Source organism: Vulpes lagopus, chromosome 4, assembly GCF_018345385.1.
Source record: "Vulpes lagopus strain Blue_001 chromosome 4, ASM1834538v1, whole genome shotgun sequence".
Lineage (NCBI taxonomy): Eukaryota > Metazoa > Chordata > Mammalia > Carnivora > Canidae > Vulpes > Vulpes lagopus.
This window is the reverse complement of record NC_054827.1, coordinates 76,808,483-76,815,465: the sequence shown is the minus strand read 5'-3', so window position 1 is coordinate 76,815,465 and position 6,983 is coordinate 76,808,483. Positions and strand designations below refer to the sequence as shown.

Genomic DNA, 6,983 nt, shown 5'->3' with positions numbered 1-6,983 from the left:
CTTAGAAAACTAAAATAGTTGGTTCAGGTTATGGTAAAAGCCCTCTCCCTTTCTGGCAATTGAATGTCACAGAATAATGAATCAACCTACAATAATACATCTCAACCAAAACCTGCTACTTTTCACACAGAGCCAGTACTTAACTTTCTATTACTCATTTAAAAATATTGTACTAGTTTCTGCAATTGAATGAATTTTTATGCCACACTCTCGCCAAAAAATTTTATATGTTGAAATCCTAACCCCACTATTGTGATGTCATTATGAGGTAAGGTTTGGGGAAGTGATTAGGTCATGAGGGAGATCTCATAAAAGTGGAATTAGTTCCTTATAAGAGAGACCCCAGAGAGCTCTTTTGCCCTGTGTACTATGTGAAGATACAATAAAAAGTTTGTAACGTGGAAAAGGGTGGACCCTCACCAAAATCCATACTGACACCCTGACCTTGGACTTTCAAGCTCTGAAACTATGAGAAATAAAATGTTGTTGGTTATAAGATGCTCAGTCTATGGTATGCTGTTATAGGAGCCCAAAACTGATTACACCTTTCTCTAGGAAGGTGGTAACAAATTACCATAAACTGAGTGGCTTAAAACAGCTCTGGTGGCCAGAAATTTGAAATCAAAATATCAGCAAGTCTGTGCTCCCTTCAAAGGCACTAGAAGAAAATCTTTACTTGATTCTTGGGGCTTTTATCGTAGCTTTAGGTTTTAGTGGCTTGTGGCTATGTAACTTACATATCTCCTTCGGACTCTGTGTGAGTTATTCCTCTTCTATTGGTCTCAAATTTCCCTTTTCTTTTTTTTTAATGTATTTATTCATGTGAGACACAGAGAGAGGGACAGAGACATGGGCAGAGGGATAAGTAGGCTTCCTGGGGGGAGTTGGATGTGGGCCTCAATCCCAGGGTCTGGGATCATGACCTGAGCTAAAGGCAGATGCTCAACCACTGAGCCACCCAGGCATCCCTCCCTCTTCTTTTTCTTATAAGAACTCCCATTACTATACTTAGGGCCCACCTGGATGATCCAGAATGATTATCTCAAAATCCTTAATATGTCTGCAGAGACCCTTTCTCCAAATAAAGTCATGAATTGTAAGTGAACATATCTTTTAGAGAAGCCCATTTTCCAATTCATTAAAGAATGAAAAAGTAACCAAAAAAATCAAACTTTTGAGAAAACTATTAAAACAAATATAAAAATATAAGGGGATTGTGATTTCAATAATATCAGAGTATTTTAATCAGACTCCCCAGAATTGTAAACTAGTAAGGAAATATACATAAATATATTTTTGATGATAGTGAAAGATGACTGAAAATAGACATAGGATGACATTATACCCTTTTTCCTAAGTTTTTAAGTTTTATTTTCACTATAGTGAACATGCAGTGTTATATTAGTTTCAAGCATCCTATATAGTGATTCACCACTTCTATACATTACTCAGTGCTCATTGTGATGAGTGTGCTCTTAATCCCCACCACTTATTTTACACATTCTCCCTCAACTCCCCTCTAATAACCATCCATTTGTTCTCTATAGTTAAGAGTCCACTTTGTTGGTTAGTCTCTCTCACCCCCTTTTCCTTTGATTTTTTTTTGTTCCTTAAATTTCAGATATGTGTAAAATTATGTGGTATTTGTCTTTCTCTGATTTTTCTTGACACAATACTCTCTAACTCCATCCCTGTTGTTCCAAAAGGCAAGATTTCATTCTTTGTACAGGCTGAATAATATTCTTGTGTTTGTGCATGTGTGTATGTGTTTATGCATTCATCTATGGATGGACACTTGGGCTGTTTCCATAATTTGTCTGTTGTAAATAGTGTTGCAATAACATAGAAGTGCATATATCCTTCCAAATTAGCATTCTTGTATTCTTTTGGTACTATGCAATAGTGTGATTACTGTCACAGAGTAGTACTACTTAAAAGTTTTGAGGAACCTCCATTCTGTTTTCCACAGTGTCTGCACCAGTCTGCATTCCCACCAACAGTGCAAGAGGGTTCCTTTTTCTCCACATCCGTACTAACACTTACTGTTTTTTGTATTTTTTATTTTAGTCATTCTCACAGGTATTAGGTGATATGTCATTAGAGATTTGATTTACGTTTCCCTAATGATGAGAAATATTTTTTTTTAATTTTTTTTATTTATGATAGTCACAGAGAGAGAGAGAGGCAGAGACACAGGCAGAGGGAGAAGCAGGCTCCATGCACCGGGAGCCCGATGTGGGATTCGATCCCGGGTCTCCAGGATCGCGCCCTGGGCCAAAGGCAGGCGCCAAACCGCTGCGCCACCCAGGGATCCCAATAATGATGAGAAATATTGAGCATCTTTTCATGTATCTGTTGGCCATGTGGATGTCTTCTTTGGAGAAACGTGTATTCATGTCTGCCCATTTTTTAAAGATTTATATTATTTTAGAGGGAGAGAGAGAGAGCTCATGGGGTGAGAAAAGGCAGAGGAAGAGAGAGATTCTGAAGCAGATCCCCTGCTGAATGTGGAGCCTGACTGAGGGGATGATCCCACAACCCATGAGATCATGACCTGAACTGGAAATCAAGAACCCTACACTTAACCATCTGAGCCACCAGGGTGCTGGTCTTCTGCCCATTTCTTGATTGTTTTTGAGTGTTTTTTTTTTTTTATGATTTTATTTATTCATTCATGAGAGACACACACACAGAGAGAGAGGCAGAGACACAGGCAGATGGAGAAGCAGGCTCCATGCAGGGAGCCCGAAGTGGGACTAGATCCCAGGTCTCCAGGATCATGCCCTGGGCCAAAGGCGGCACTAAACTGCTGAGCCACCCAGGCTGCCCCTGAGCTACCCAAGCTGCCCTGTTTTTTCAGTGTTGAGTTGTATTAGTTCTTTATATATTTTGGATACTAACCCTTTATTTGATAATTCACTTGTAAATCTCTTCTCCCATTCTGTTAGTTTTGTTGAGTCTTTCATTTACTGTACAGAAGCTTTTTATGTTAAGGTAGTCCCAATAGTTTATTTTTGCTTTTATTTCCCTGCTTCAGGAGACTTGTCTAGAAAAATTTTGCTATGGCCAGTGTCAGAAATTATTGCCTATATTCTCTTTTAGGATTTTTATGGTTTTACACCTCAGAGGTCTTTAATCCATTTTGAGTTTATTTTTTGTATGGTGTGAGAAAGTGGTCCAGATTCATTCTTTTGCATGTAGCTGTTTAGTTTTCCTGACACCATTTGTTGAAGAAACATTTTCTCATTGCATATTTTTGCCTCTTTTATCAAAAATTGACCATGTAATTGTGGGTTTGTTTCTGGGCTTTCTATCCTGTACATCAATCTGTGTGTCTATATTTGTGCTAGTCCCATACTGTTTTGATTACTCTAGCTTTGTAGTGTAACTTGAAACCTGGATTATGATATCTCCAGTTTTGTTTTTCCTTTTCAAGATTGTTTTTGGGCTATTCAGGGTTTCAATTTGAGGATTATTGGTTCTAGTTTTGTGAAAAATGGTGTTGGTATTTTGAGAGAGATTGAATCTGTGGATTGCTTTGGTTAGTATGGTAACCAAATGTTAGTATGGTAGCATTTTAACAATATTTGTTCTTTCAACCGGTAAACATGGAATGTCTTCTCGTTTGTCTGTGTCCTTTTCAGTTTCTTTCAGCAGTGCTTTATAGTTTTCAAAGTACAGATCTTTTGCCTCTTTGGTTAAATTTATTTCTAGGTATTTTATTCTTTTTGGTGCAGTTGTGCATGGGATTGCTTTCTTAATTACTCCTTTTATTGCTTCATTATTAGTGTTTAGAAATGCAACATGGGCAGCCCCAGTGGCTCAGTGGACCAGCCCAGGGCATGATCCTGGAGTCCTAGGATCAAGTCCCACGTCAGGTTCCCTGCATGGAGCCTGCTTCTCCCTCTGCTTGCATCTCTGCCTCTCTCTCTCTCTCTCTCTTTCTCTCTCCCTCTCTGTGTGTCTCTCATGAATAAATAAATAAAAACTTAAAAAAATGCAACAGATTTCTATATATTGAATTGATGTCCTATGGCCTTCCTGAATTCAATTATCAGTTCAAGTAGGTTATTTTTGGTGGAGTCTTTAGGGTTTTCTATATATAGTATCATGTCATCTACAAATATTGTAAGTTTTACTTCTTCCTACCAATTTGGGTGCCTTTTATTTCTTTTTGTTGTCTGATAGTTATTGCTTGGACTTACACTACTATGTGGAATAAAAGTGGTGAAAATGGATGTCCTTGTCTTACTCCTGACCTTAGAGAAAAAGCTCTCAGTTTACACCATTGAGTATGATGTTCACTGTGGGTTTTCATATATGTCCTTTATTACATTGAGGTATGTTCCCTCTAAATCTACTTTGTAGAGGGTTTTTATCATGAATGGAGGTTTTACTTTGTCAAATGTTATTTTTGCTTCTGTTGAGATAATCATATGGTTTTTATCCTTCCTCTATGGATATGTATCATGTTGACTGATCTGCAAAAATTGAACCACACTTGCATCCCAGGAATAGATCCGACTTGATCATGGTGAATGATTTTTTAATGCATTTTTGGATTCATCTTAGTAATATTTTGTTGAAGATTATTCTATGTCCATCATAGATAATGTTCGGTAGTTCTCTCTCTCTCTCTCTCTCTCTCTCTCTCTCTTTTTTTTTTTTTTATGAGTCTGGGTAAAGGTTTATCAATTCTATTGATCTTTCAGAGAACCAGCTCCAGGTTTCATTGATCTGTTCTATTGGTGTCTTTGGTTTGTTTCTGTTTTGTTTATTTCTGCTCTAATATTTATTATCTTTGTTTTGCTTGTTGGAGTTTCATTCTTTTTCTAATTCCTTTAGGAGTAAGGTTTAGATTGTTTATTTGAAAAAATTTTTTAAAAGATTTTATTTATTCATGAGAGGCACATAACAGAGAGAGAGAGAGAGGCACAGACACAAGCAGAGAGAGAAGCAGGCTCCATGCAGGGACCCTGATGTGGGATTTGACCCCAGGACTCTAGGATCATGCTTTGGGCCAAAGGCAGGCGCTAAACCTCTGAGCCACCCAGGGATCTCCTTATTTGAAAATTTTCTTTTTGAGGTAGCCAGCATTGCTACAGACTTCCCTCTAGAACAGTGGTTGCTGTATCTTAAAGATTTTTGACCATTATGTTTTCATTTTCACTTGTTTTCATGTATTTTTAAATTTTCTCTTTGATTTTCTGGTTGACTTGGTCATGGTTGAGTAGCATGTTATTTAACTTGCATGTATTTGTGGTCTTTCCAGATTTTTTTTTGTGGTTGATTTCTAGTTTATAGCATTGTGGTCAGAAAAGATAAATGGAATGACTTTAATCTTTTTTGAATTTGTTGAGACTTGTTTTTCTGGCCTATTATGTCATGTATTTTAGAAGAAAGTTTTGTGTGCACTTTAAAAATATATTCTGCTGTTTCAGGATGGGATGTTCTGAATGTATCTATTAAATGCATCTGGTCTTATGCGTCACTCAAAGTGTCTTTCATTATTGATTTTCTGTTTGGATAATATACCCATTTATGTAAGTGGAATACTAAAATCTCTTACCTTTAATGGATTACTATAAATTGGTTCCTTCATGTATGTTATTAACTGCTTCAAGTATTTGAGTGTTCCCATGTTGTGTGCAGAAATATTTATAATTGTTATATATTCTTGTTTGGATGTCCCCTGAATGATTATATAGTGTCTTCCTTTGTTTCTTGTTATAGTCTTTGTTTCAAAGTCTATTTTCTTCAATATAAGTATTGCTACTCCAGCTTGCTTTTTACATCCATTTGCATGATAAATGCTTCTCCATCCTTCCACTTTGAAATCTGCATATGTCTTGAGGTCTGAAATGCCTTTCTGTACAGATGGGTCTTGTTTGTTTTTTTAATCCATTTCTTCACCCTGTCTTTTGATTAGAGCATTTATTCCATTTACCTTCAAAGTAATTATTGGTATGTATGTATTTATTGCCATTTTGTTACTTGTTTCATGTTTGTTTTGGTAGTTTTTCTCTGTTCCTTTATTCTCTTGCTCTCTTCAATCACAATTTGTTGGGTTTCTTTAGTAATTTACTTGAGTTTCTTTCTCCTTATTTTTTGCATATCTATTAAAAACATGGAACCCTTCACAAATTTGCGTGTTGTTTTTGCACAGGGACCATGCTAATTTTTTTGTATCATTCCAATTTTGTATATGTGCTGCTGAAGCAAGCATGGCATTATACCCTTCCGGAAAGGAAAGTACACTGGATAAATTTTACTTTTGTCTGTGTGGGTCCTCTTCTCCCAGAGGGTACTACCCAGTTTAACTTATATAAGGTTGGTTAAATTTGAGCAGAAATCTCATTAAAACTTATTCCTACTAGTCAGAGGAATTTGCAGGAAAGCTGGAAAGTGAGGGGAAAAAAATCAAGGAGAGAAAAGAGTCATGGTGCGGGGAGGGGCTCAAATATATGTGTCATCTCTGTCTAAATTGTTGGCTGGTATCTGAATAAACCTGTGTGGGTGAAGTCCAGTAGTGGTACAAAGGAATAGGTACAAGGTTAATAATAATTAGCAAAGACATCAGCTGCCTTCCATGGCAGGTTTATTACGTTTTGAGTTGGAGTTCTACCAATTTAGGTATCGAATAAGACAAAAACCAAAGGGCAACAACAACAACAACAAAACCCAGAATTCTTGGGAGGTAACTAATATATGACGGAATCTATTATTCAAATGTTCCACATGCAGGAGAAAATTCTAGACCTGTAAAGAAACAGGTACATGTGACATGTCAAGAGAAAAAACAATAATAGAAGGTCACCCAGATAACAATATCTCGATGTTGGAATTAGTAAACAAATGTAAAGGAAGGGGTATAACTGTTCTTCTATAAAGATGATACATTGTCTACATTGAAATTTATAGACTGTTTGAAGTTATTACTAGACTAATAAGTGAGTTAAACTGGATTTAAGAATCAGTATACA

General features: G+C 36.6%; 1 pseudogene; it reads right to left on the bottom strand.

Moving 5' to 3' along the window:
• Positions 1–6,121: 6,121 nt before the first annotated feature.
• LOC121490229 lies at positions 6,122–6,222 on the bottom strand (annotated as a pseudogene).
• Positions 6,223–6,983: the final 761 nt, after the last annotated feature.